Source organism: Sprattus sprattus (genome assembly GCF_963457725.1).
Source record: "Sprattus sprattus genome assembly, chromosome: 18".
Classification (NCBI taxonomy): domain Eukaryota; kingdom Metazoa; phylum Chordata; class Actinopteri; order Clupeiformes; family Clupeidae; genus Sprattus; species Sprattus sprattus.
Window position 1 is genome coordinate 7,683,525 of NC_137916.1, and position 12,567 is coordinate 7,696,091.

Genomic DNA, 12,567 nt, shown 5'->3' on the forward strand with positions numbered 1-12,567 from the left:
GAAGATTTATGTTTCCTTCCGCCGTAGCCGTAGCCGTAGCCGTAGCCGTAGCCGTAGCCACCGCCTCAGGGCTCCAGGGCTACCTGCCCAGGAGAAGGGAGCAAGCCCAAGGAGACAATGGCTAAAACAGAAGCCTGACTCTTTGGTCTCAACACAGCCGTACAAGCTCCCGGATTCTTCCAGCTATTTATGTGCACATGTGTATGTGTGCGGGCGCGCATGTGTGTGTGTCTATCTGTCGGCCTTCCTGTGTGTGTGTTTGTCCATGTTTTCCCAACTGATATTTGTCAGTTTTGCCTTGAGCAGCCTGAGCCATGCAGCCTGTGGGTTATTTGCATAGTACTACTTTTCTCCCCTGTGGATTGAGTGCTGCCAGTATTGGCTGAGGTTGTCTTTTCCAGTGGCAGAAGAGAGGGATTTTTCCATGAACGTTCACACTTAAAAGGAATATCTCCACAGCCTTGGCTCCGATGGTGCTGATGAAGCTTGACTGATTGATGGACGGATGGATGTCTTTAGATCACTGATTCAGCTGATGCCGAATCCTTGCCCGTTGTGCCCGGTGGTTTGGTGGCGTGCGGTGCAATGCGCTGATTGTGACTGCGCCCTTGTCTTTTATTAGCATCAGCCAAACTTGTGAAACAGCCACCCCAGCAGGCTTTGCCCAGGTAATGATAAACAAAGGGCTTAAAACTCCATGGCTTCACACATTACGTGTGTATCTGTTTGGATGTGGGTTTGGAAACATTGACATTGACAGCCAATACTTACACTTACACACACACACACACTCTTTCTCTCTCTCTCTCTTCCTCTCTATCTCTCATTCATTGCATTCATTGTGCATTCACTGGGGACTTTAATGGTTTCTGCAGAATTAGCAAGATGTTGCAGATTGTATTAGGGAGTGAAAGAGAGAGGAAGAGGAAGAAGAGTTGTGAGGAGAAAGAGAAGATGAGGGGGAAAAGAAACTGTGAGGTTCCAGCCACAGTAACAGCAAAGCACATTTCCAGCTGTCGCCCGTAACCGCGGCGATGCTGTCTATCCATCCAGCAGTCACAGTAGTTAATGACGCACAGTCCATGGAGTAATTTTACATGGTTGTCAAATTCTCTCTGACTATGCGTGTGTGTGTGTATGTGTGTGTGTGTGTGTGTATGTGCTAATACATGCTGATACAATGTGGTCATACTGTAGACACCATGATTTAGCTCTCCTCCATGGCCAGTGCAAGCACACTTCCAACACACCACTGTTCCACCAGGATGACATCTGGCTGGCCCACATGTGTGTATCAGTACCTCTAGTCTCTTCTCTGGTGACACCCACAGAGCAGCACACATCATAACACAGCATAGCACAGCATATCACAGCATAACAGCATAGAACAGCATAGCACAGCACAGCACAGCACAGCATAGCATATAAGAGCATAGCACAGCACAGCACAGCACAGCATATAAGAGCATAACACAGCACAGCACAGCACAGCATATAAGAGCATAGCACAGCACAGCATATAAGAGCATAGCACAGCATAGTGTGTGTGCGTGCATGTTTTCCCCTTCATCTGATTGATAGCAGTCACATGTGGTCACTCCACTGGCGGCCCGTGTGACATTTGTCACATTCACCAGAGCGAGAGCGACCTGATAACCGCCTGCCCCAACGCATGCATTTACAGTAAACAGCCCTCAGACTTCCCCATACTGCTTCCAGCCAGCCACAGTGGATGGCTTAACTGGGACAGCACTCTCATGTGTTGCTCAAGTGCTCCTCTAGGGGGTGGTCTTACCATGTGCACGTTTCTTTCGCCACCCTTAGGCATACTCATATCTTTCTTTGTGAAGGTTAGAGTTAATAGGGGCGCTTTGTCATACAGCAGCCCTGTGTTCAGTGAGGTCTTCTTCCCTGTTAGGATGCCTGAGATGGGGGGAAGGTTGGCAGCTCAGGGCTATCCCACCGGGCCTCCTCACATTTCAGTGCTAACACAGTATTTTTCTACCGCTGTACCCCACTACAGTATACATCTTTTAGTGTGTGTGTGTGTGTGTGTGTGTGTGTGTGTGTGCGTGTGAGAGAGAGGTAGAGAGAGATTATTATTGGAGAAGAAGCTGGTAACGCAAGTTCTTGCCCATGCGCACGTCATGTTTTGGCAAGGTTTCCATGGAAACCTACAGAGAAAGAAAAGTGCAGTCAGCTTGCTTATGGCTTCGGGGACAAGTGACAAATGCTAATATAACGGTAAGGGGTAAAAGTTAAACTTGAGTCAAACAGAGGTTAACACTCTAAAACCAGTGTGCTACAATCAGTCACAACAAAGCCTGAAACTGAACACTGGATCTGGTGCTGTTGCACTGGAGCAAATGTTTCTAAAGACTTAAAAGAATCTGCTGTCCTACTTTCTTTCAGCTCGCATAGTTAATCTCAGCTGTGAGCACAGCTGTGTGGTGTGCGCTTTCTTATGTGGTGTGTGTCTGTGAATGTATGTGTGTGTGCGATAGAGAGAGAGAGAGAGAGAGAGAGAGAGTATGCAGTCTGTGTGTGTGTGTGTGTGTGTGTGTGTGTGTGTGTGTGTGTGTCTCAAGTCTTCAACACCTCAAGCACTAGAAACACTTGTCAGCAGCACAGGTCAGCGCTCGTGACCTCTGTGAAACTCAGGGCAGGAAAAAGGTGCTGTTGCAGTGTGCAGCTGGCTGGCCTCAGACAGCATGCAGAGCCTGTCTAGTGTGTCCCACCAGACTGAAGCTGGAGTGACAAGAGCTCAGGAAAAACAGTTTGCATGAATTCAGCTCAGACTTTTTTCTCTGCTGTTGTGCAGTCTATGAAGAGAAAAAAAAATATGTGTGTGTATGTAAGTATGTGCTGAAATGTTTGTTTGTGTGTGTGTGTGTGTGTGTGTGTGTGTGTTCATAAGACATTATATATGAATAAGCTCACTGGCCAGCTCCAGATAGGAAGGCCTCTATTTTCATGGTTGCCATGGTAACGGGCCAGGCCAGCTCAAAGCATGCAGTGACACAGGGGTGAAGAGTGAGTTTTGCTCTGGCTTGACAAAGATAAGGTTGAAGCAAGGAGAAGAAGAGAGAGAGTGTGTGTGTGTGTGTGTGTGTGTCTTCACATGTGAGTACAAGTGTGTTGCATGGACTTGCATGGTATACAGTGTGCACAAACCAGCAGTTTGTGCTTGTACTGAGATGTGTTGCTGTTAACTGCAGCTGTCTACACTTTCACCCACCTTACATCTACCACCACTTCATCATGCATAAGCCTGTAAAGCAAACCAGCTTGTCTGTCACTGTTCCTGTTAGTCTGTCAGTCACTGGATTAAAAGACAGTGCTGTGTCAGGACAAGGTTCTTGTGGTTCCGATATCTCTCAGCTCAGAGAGATTATTCCAGATGTTATGCTGAGCTTGTTAACTGTCCCGAGGAGACAGAACCCACCTCCCAGTCTGAAGCCAGTATCCTGTGGATGGAATGTATGCAGCTGGAGAGCGAGGGAGAGAGAGAGTGACAAGGACAGAAGAGTGAGAGAGAGAGAGAGTTAGGAACTGTGTCTGTGTGTCTGTGTGAGAGAAAGGGAAAGACTGAATTTGTGTTCATGTGTGCATAGTAGGGGTAGGGAGCGAAAGAGAGAACAGGAGAAAGAAATGGAAGTAGAGTAGATATGGTTTTGGAAAGCAGTCATAACTGGGACAGAATATATCAGTTGATCATTTACCGGAGTCCTAAAAAGACGTTCCAAGAATGCCACTGTGCCTCTTCTCCTCCACTAAGCTCATCGCTGTGGAGGAAGTGTGATTGTGGTATGCTGTGGAGGAACAGCAACCACCCCCACACACCACATCACTCAACAGAGATGACCAGATTAGGTTTATTATACGATAAGGTAAACCAGTTTCCAAAGTGAAACTCTGAAATTAAATTGTTAAGGAGGCTTTGAAAGTGCTGTTTTGCCTGAGAACGCCATCAGGAGGTCACTGGTCTACCTAGTCAAGAGAGGGTGCATGTGTATCTGCAGTAACACCAGTAAAACCACTAGTCTTTGTTTGCGCTCCAAACTCTGGGCTTGTGTAAATTGTCTACAGTACACTAGTATATTACAACCCTCATGGACAAGCACAGTGCTCTGCAGATGACCTCAAAGACCCAAACTCAAAAGTTCTCTCAAACTCTCAAAGTTAATGGTACGTCCTCAAGGGTGTTTTAGGGCGTAATGTTTGTTTCACATTTACAAGACAGTGCTAGAATAAGATGATTGTGTGTGGACTGTCTGATCCTGTCACTTGTTTTGACTGGGTCTATGTCTTAATATTTAACCATGGCATCCTGTTGTGGTAAACACAGACAGTGCCATTGACCTATATGTCATAATTAGAAAGTGATCAGATGGGAGGCACTTACATTTTTTTTCTACACACTCATACGCAGACAGGATGTTGACTATTTCCTTCCATGTATTTTCCCCAACATGCGTTTCCCCAACTCTCTTTCCAAATTAAATGAAGAATGTTTTTATGTATGAATATTTGTTGGAGAAATAAGACAATTGTGTATTATGCAAAGTAAAGTACACTACTTCTTAACCACTTCCTTTTGGTAATGTTGTGTAAGTGGTACCTTCAGTCTTGGCATGTCCGGTAGGTTATGTTGTCTCCATCTAAGGGGTTGGATGATGGCGCCCTTCCCTACATGGTTGTCCAGCACCACCTGCTGAAGCATAGATGTAATACAGCAACACTGTTCTGCCCTGCAGCCTTAGGTAGTCACCCCCTTAACACTGGTCATGTCAGAGAGGTCAGACACACGGCCGTCTGTGCTGCCTTAAGCAAGCGGAGGGCAAGTAATTGGTGGTGGTAAATGCAGCGGGGCAGGTTGGGGTTGGGTGGTGTGGGGTGGGTTAGGGTGAGGTGGGGTGAGGGGGATGTCTCCAGGAGGCGCTCTGGGAGGCCTGAGGAGTCTGAGCGTCTGGAGGTCCTGAAAGAGTGACGCAGAGCAGGGAGCAGGGAGTCCGCCCAGCGAGGCTCCACATGCCTTCCCCACTCTGCGCTATCTCCCATCAAAGACACACACAACGCTGGCCCTCCTCTGGACCCAAACACCTGAAGACTACTTGGGTGGTCCTGGAAGCTGGTAGCTCTTCTATTTGTATTACTGACAGCGGAGTGATAATTTATTGTAGATAATGATGCTGTCCAGTTCTTCCAAATCCCACACAGATGAATTTTCACCAGTAACAGCTCCTCTGATGAAAAAATAAGAATACTTTACTTTATGTACTGTGTGAGCTTCCTTGGCAAGAGCTGGGCCTTAAATTTGGGTTTAAGCTGACACTGTAATCGAAAGAGAAAATATATATGTGATAAAACACAGCATAGCAGAGCCCAGAGAGCCTCATTGTACACTCTTGAAACACTCTAAGGGTAGAGCCAGGTCTTTACTAGACTAAGGGGATCACTCATCTTGTCCAGTGGTGTGGGTTGACCCGGCCGTAATGGAGTGAGAGAGAGCAGATCTGGCCTAGACCTAGCATTGATCCAAGTGGTCGGTTTCTTTGACCTTCGACCTTTCGAAAGTCAGTTTCTCTATGGAATGACAGGCACAAGAACATTTTCCTTTTTTGTGAGGAATCTACTGGTGGCATAGATTTAGAATCAATCATTTGAATACGTTTATCGACCTGCAACACTATATGCAACAACAATATATGTATATGGGCCATTCTACCGAATTCGTGTAATATGCAGTCCCTCAACAATAAAAACTATTTACAAAACAATTAGGTATTTAGGCATAGATATTTAATTAGAAAATGTTATGGTCTATATAAACCCAATGCATTACATGAGATAGTGATAAGCTAAATATATACAAAATCATCATTTATAGGGTACTTTCTATTGGGAAGTAGCTGTCCCCAACCCTGACATCTAAATTTCAATGCCTTTAAATAACACTTTTCAATTTTTTTAGATTTTTTTCAATGATTTAATTCCAAAGATCTTTATGATTGGGTTGAAACAGAACTTGGAATATTTAGATTTATTGTGGGTTTAATTTTTAAATCAATTTTCTATACTCAAAAAATCATGTCCCTAGTTTTCATGTCACTACCGAAACACAAGAGTTTTAGTCCATTGGCTGAGCATGTGTTTTAGCCACGACTCTGCATTTTTGACCATGCAGTGACACTGCATCTCTGACCCTCATGGTTGAATGGTAAGTAGCTAAATCCCATAGTTTTTATATAAATGTGTTCCAAAGTCTGAAAATCGACGTGTAACCTTAAGAATTGTCACTACCGAAACGCATGTTTTCTTCAATTAAGTAAACCTTTTTGGGTTTCATGGAAAATCTTATGTTTGTATGTGTGTTCACCTCTTCAAAGATGTGTTTGCATGCCGTGTGCTTGTTAGAATTCTTTATTTATGCTTAAAGTTAGCTAGAATTGTCACTACCGAAACAGTCACTACCGAAACACATGGTAGTGACCTGATGATTTCAGTAGTGACAAAATGAAATGGTAAGTAGTTCAATCCCATAATTTTTAAATAAATGTGTTGTGTGGACTAAAGGGCGGCCCAGAGCACTTTTTGGAAGATTTTGGGAGATAAATGAACATCCATCCAACAGTGCAGTCACTACCGAAACACTGGATGTCACTACCGAAACAGTGCAGCACTACCGAAACACAGGATGTTTTGTAAAAAATTAAGTATATTGAGTAATCAACTAAAATGTTATGATACTGATTGGATTAATGTATGTTCAATTTCATCAATCAACAACTCTGGAATCAATATGATCAGTATTTTGCATTTTACAAAGAAATATTGCACTTAGATTTTGATGAATTGTATAAATTGAACTTGAACATTTGGTAAAAAAAATCATTTTTATGGATTTCATTTTGAAAACCTTCAAGAAATATTTGTAAAAATACTCTTCAGAGAAGGGAAGGAAACACAATCTGAACAGGTCAATAATAATACTTTTTTTACTATAGTAAATGTGATGTTTCGGTAGTGACAATTTTTGGAAAAGGAAAAACATTCCAACACATTCTGAAAATACAATATAAAAATTGACTGTTCTTTTACTAGATAAGTGTACTTTAGATATGGTACATTATACATACGGACAAAGTTTTGGGAATAAAACATACAAAAAATCAAAATATTTCTGACCTGTCTTTGCACCAATTCGGTAGAATGGCCCATATATATACACCTTATACACGGATTGACAATAACACTCAACTGCTTAATCTCTATGGTCTACAATATTGTCTATATTTCCACTGTTGTCTTGATTTGACACTTAAACATAGTTTGTGACTACAGCACAGAGCCCCACCACTCTCGTGTGGACCTTCCGGTGCCCTCTCATCTCATCTCTGTATTATAGTGACACCTGGTGGCCAGAAATTCCACACCCTTCACAAAAGCAGGGCTGAGACATGAGTTATGTGGCACGTCACAGATGCAGTATTTTGTGTTTGATGGGGTGTGGAACAGCTCAGCAGTGCTGTGGGGGTCATGGTGCCAGGGCTGTGTCCACCCCAATGCCCGTCTTTAGCTCTAATACGTGTGGGTTGCCCTGGGTGAGAGTGGGCTGGCAGGCTGCTGTGAGAGCCAGCACTATGAGCCAAAGCCTACGTCTGCTTCATGTACATGACTGGCATTGGACTCTTCCAGCAGTTTTATCCTACAGTGGCCTGGCTGTCAGTGGGCTTTGAAGAGGATGATTTACGGTTGCCCTCTGGGGCTAGCGGACTGGCCAGAGCTCCCTGGTGCCTGGTCCTGACCCCTCACCTCTCCCCATCTCTCTGGGCTGGGCAGGGTCACCGGTGGCCTGGGGCCGGACGTGTGCGCTGCCCTGCCTGAAACCAGGAAGTCAGTGGGGAAGTCTCCTGTGTGTGAGAATAGAGTATGAAAATAGGATGAAAAAGAAGAGTTTCCTCTCCGTGCCCGGTGAAGAGAGGGTGTGTGGCACTGACAGCTCAGTGTGCATACACTACACACATACGCCCATGCACACATACACACATATGCATGTGCATACAGTTTAAATAGCCATGTGAGGACACATTCACAACGTGTGTAGTGCAGTATATGAACCAAGCGTGCTCTCAGAGGGGTGCACTGACATACACACACTCAAACACACACACACAAACACATTTACACAAATATTTGTCAATTGGCAAAAAAGTCTAAAATGATAAAGAGGTAAATGTGTGTGTGTGTGTGTGTGTGTATATACACTGTATGTGGAGAGAGGCAAACAGTGGGAAAGAGAGGGTGTGTTGCTGCCTCAAAGTTTTCACAGGGTGAGACCCTTCTGGAGTGTGTGCAAGACAGCAAAACGGAGAAAGAGGGAGGAGAAAGAGACGAAGTGAGAGAGAGAGAGAGAGAGAGAGAGAGAGAGAGAGGGAGGGAGGGAGGAAGAGAGAGTTAGTGTGAGCTGGAGAGAGCCGGGGTGGGGGGTTGTCATCGCCCTTTCATTCGGAGCTCGCTTGCAGCCGGAGCGTTCGGGGGAAGCCAGGAAAAGTCAGTTGGTCCTTTAAGAACGTCCTGGGCTTGCAGCGCTGCACGGACAGCTACTCCTTTTCTTTTCCTTTTTTTCCATCCTCACTTTGCCTCCTAATTTGGGATTTGTTTGAGAGGGAGAGGAAGAGGAAGAAAGAAAGAGAGAGAGAGAGAGAGCGTTTGAGAGAGAGAGTTTCGCCATCGGTTGGGAAAGGGATTTCTATTCCCCAAATATTACCACAAAATGTCTGATTCCACTGTCAATGCACACTTGGAGGGGATCATATCAGACTTTGAAGGTTAGTCTTTTTCTCTGACTTTTGTCTACTTCTCACACAGTTCTAATCCATGGTGCGTTTGAAGCTGACGCTTCACCCGGCTGCTCCTGTCTAAACCCTGCTGCCACGAGGGCTGGGAGAAACCGCTCTGAAGTTCTTCATTTTGCTCCCATGGGTTCTTCTGAGGTTCTGCCCATCATGAAAGCTGACTGACTTAGCACTCTGCTTAGTGTGCTGCGTTAGCGGTTAGCTCCATGTCTGTTATGTGTCCTGCTGTGAGACTGTCCTCTCTCTCACCAGGGGCTTCCATTACTGATGACTGTTTTCAGTGTCATTATGTAGGAAATAGGTCTTTTTGAATGGGTTTGTTTTGGTGGGTTTGAGAGAGAGAGAGAGAAAGAGAGAACCAGAAGTTGTTGTTTTGTTGTTTATTTATGTTGAAGCAGAGCAAACTGAGAGTGAATAATGGGATACCCCCTGCTGTATAATTAAGTGTAGAACTTCATGTGGATCTTTCTCAAAAGGCCAAGTAAACAGAAACAGGTAGTTTTGTTGACCATGTCTGTAGGGTTAACACCTGGATTCCTTTTTTTTATCCCTTTCTGCTTTTTCACTCTTTCTCTGTCTCTGTCTTTATGCCCCATCCGCCCCTCCTGCCTTGGAGACTACCCCCTCTTTTTATCTTAGTGCTCCTGGCATTGATTTGCTCTGTCATCCCTTTCCTCCATTCCTCCTCCTCCTCCTCCCTCTCTTCTCTCAGCACCTTTCCCATCCCCACACTGCTCCAGCTGTGAGAGGCCATGACAGACAGGGACACACCCACACACCCACACACACACACACACACACACTCGCACACAAATATCTATACACGCACGCACACACACACACACACACACACAAACAAGTACACACATACACTTGCACACAAATATCTATAAACGTCCACCCACACACCCACACAAAGTACACACATACACATGCACACGCATATCCCACTCACACAGAGACAGACACACACACACAATAGGTACATATGCACACGCATATGCAGATACACACACACATAAATACCCACATACACATATATGCAGACATGCACACACATATGCAGATAAGCACATCCAATAACAAACACACATATATACTATGCCTAATGTTCTGGAGAATCACACAATCACATCCATTTTTAGTTACAAAACTTACACTCACTCTGTTTACTGTGTAATCTTATTAAGTTATCTTATTTGGCTTCCTTTAACCCCCACCCCTCATACTCAAGACACACACACATAAATACTCACACAAGACATATCTGCACTTGTCCAGCAATGTCTCTGTCAACACCAGTTCACTTGTGGTATGCACTCCAATCTGCTGTCCTATCACACAGGGCACATGCCTTATACTGGAGTAGCCAAATGTGTGTGTGTGTGTGTTTGTGTGTGTGTGTGTGTGTGTGTGTGTGTGTGTGTGCATGTGTGTGTGTGTGTGTGTGAGTGTGTGTGTGTGAGTGTGTGTGTGTGTGTGTGTGTTTGTGTGTGTGTGTGTGTGTGCATGTGTGTGTGTGTGTGTGTGTGTGTGTGAGTGTGTGTGTGTGTGAGTGTGTGTGAGTGTGTCTATTTGCACATGTGTCTCCAACAGAAGCATGGAGTGTGTTGACTGAATGACAGGGAGGGCAGGGAGGTCTGGTCTCACACAGAGAGGGAGACAGAAGCAGAGAGAGTGTACATGTGTGTGAGGGTGTGTGTGTGTGTGGAGAGTGTACGTATGTTTGAGGGTGTGTGTGTGTGCGTGAAGGGGGGTTGACCTCCTAGTCCCTCAGCCTGAAGTGAAGCAGAGGTTCTGGGGTGCACCTCTCTCTCTCTGTCCTTCTCTCCCTCTCCCTCTCTCTCCCATGACCTGGTCCTGCACTCTGACTTCTCTCTCTATGGAGCCCCTGACCAGCCCGCCTCCCTGGCCTTATCCTGGAGGTCTTCACTGCTGTGCTGTGCTGTGCTGTGCTGTGCTGTGCTCTGGTCTGGTCTGATCGGCTGAGCTGCTGGCTTCTGCCTCTGCGTCCAGCCCTGTGACACTCCAGCCAGGCCGGGAGGAAATTCCACAGAGAGGCTGAAAAAAAAAGGCAGAAATTCTGTGGGGTGGCAAAAAAATGCAGTGGTTATAGACACAGACAGAGAGTGTTTTCTTGCGCCATGGCCCTGCCTCGGCCTCCCTGAAGGGAGTGTTTGTGAGAGTGTGTTTGACTCTTTCCTGCTCTCTGCCTCTCATTCTCTCTCTATGCCCTGTCTCCACGGCGGCCATCAGCTGGCCTCCTCTCACGGTCAGGGACAGAATCCAGAAGCACAGGACTTAAAACATTTCTGTTGTCATTCTGGAAAGACGAGAGGAGAGTGGATACTGGAGGGGTTGTTTGTTGTCCAGTGAGTGACGCCACTTGATGCTCTTTTTTTTTTTTGAAGGGGGGTGAGGGTGTGGGGGATTGCGGGGGGGGGGCGGGTGGTTGTAAACCTAAAGTATTTGTGTGTGTGATGCTAAATGAGTCCCTGCAATTGTAGGCTGCCGCGATTTACACCAAAGTGGCGGTCTTCATGAAGTTCATGGACACATGAGAGCCATTACGGCTCCGTGCTCATTCCAGCGCGCGGTGCAGGTAGTGGGCAGGAGCGCCCGGCTCTTTGAAACGAGCCTCTCGTCCCCTCGGCTGGGTTAATCCATGGATTACATGTTATTTTGACACAGCAGCCGCAGATGGTTGCAAGGCTCATAAAACAAAGCGTGTCTCTCAATTAGGCTATTTGACACAGGCTATATAAGGACCTTCTATGCAGGCCTCACCACAGAGGCAGAGGAATGACTGCTGAGGAGACTTTGATGCCGAAACACATGTCGGAAGAAAAAACTCTCAAAGGAAATGAAGGCCGTTTAAAATGTCATTACTCTACTTCAGAGGAGCACTGGACAACTGTAAAGACAGCCAATTCTTGCACTTGGGTAGCTGTTTATATAAGCACAGTGAAAGCACAATGGAGGCTGTCTGGGGAGATACTTAGCATGGGTGTTTATTTAGATCACCAAACGTTTCCACCTGTGGTTTTTGCGCGTCTCGCCATTGCAAGACACCCTGATAATCTGATAACCACAAGGTCTGTCACCTTCATTATGAGTCACAAGCTGCCTCTCCAGCTACCGACCGCCTCAGTGCGGGTTTTGTCACCTCAGTTGTGTCTCGTACGCCTGAGACCATGAGCAGAAAGACATAACAGAGCTTTGTTTCCACCATTGCTCTGTGTAAGGGCTATATTGTCTCTCTCTCTCTCTCTCTCTCTCTTTCTCTCTCATTCCTTCCTGCTCCATCTGGATGTGTAAAGTGAAACCCCACACTCGTGCTTAGTCAAGGCCCCTGAGCTCCTGCCAGACGTTCATGCGAGGCCGGTATGGTAGGGGAAGCAACGAAAGACTCTATCGCTCTCTTTCTCTCTCTATCTCTCTCTCTCTCTCTCGTGCACGTTTTCTCTCTCACTCTCTCTATCATGCTTCAACTCAGCGGACCTCTCTTCCCACTCTGACCCCAGAGTGGGACGCTGACGCAGACACGAGCAGAGTTGTTGTTTATCACCCCAGGCCCCCGCGGTCAATCACGCTGAGGCCACGAAGTGACGCGCTCGCTGCGTTTGACCAAACCATGCAGTTCAGCGTAACTTTGCCGCGAATGGTGACTGAACCACATGATATGTCCTCAGGCACAAGACGTAGAGAC

At 46.0% G+C, this 12,567-nt stretch overlaps 1 protein-coding gene across 1 annotated transcript in view; it reads left to right on the top strand.

Annotated features, from left to right (window-relative positions):
* septin9a (septin 9a) overlaps nucleotides 1–12,567 on the top strand; it is a gene marked incomplete at its 5' end in the record, with an annotated part of 79,541 nt that overhangs the window by 323 nt on the left and 66,651 nt on the right.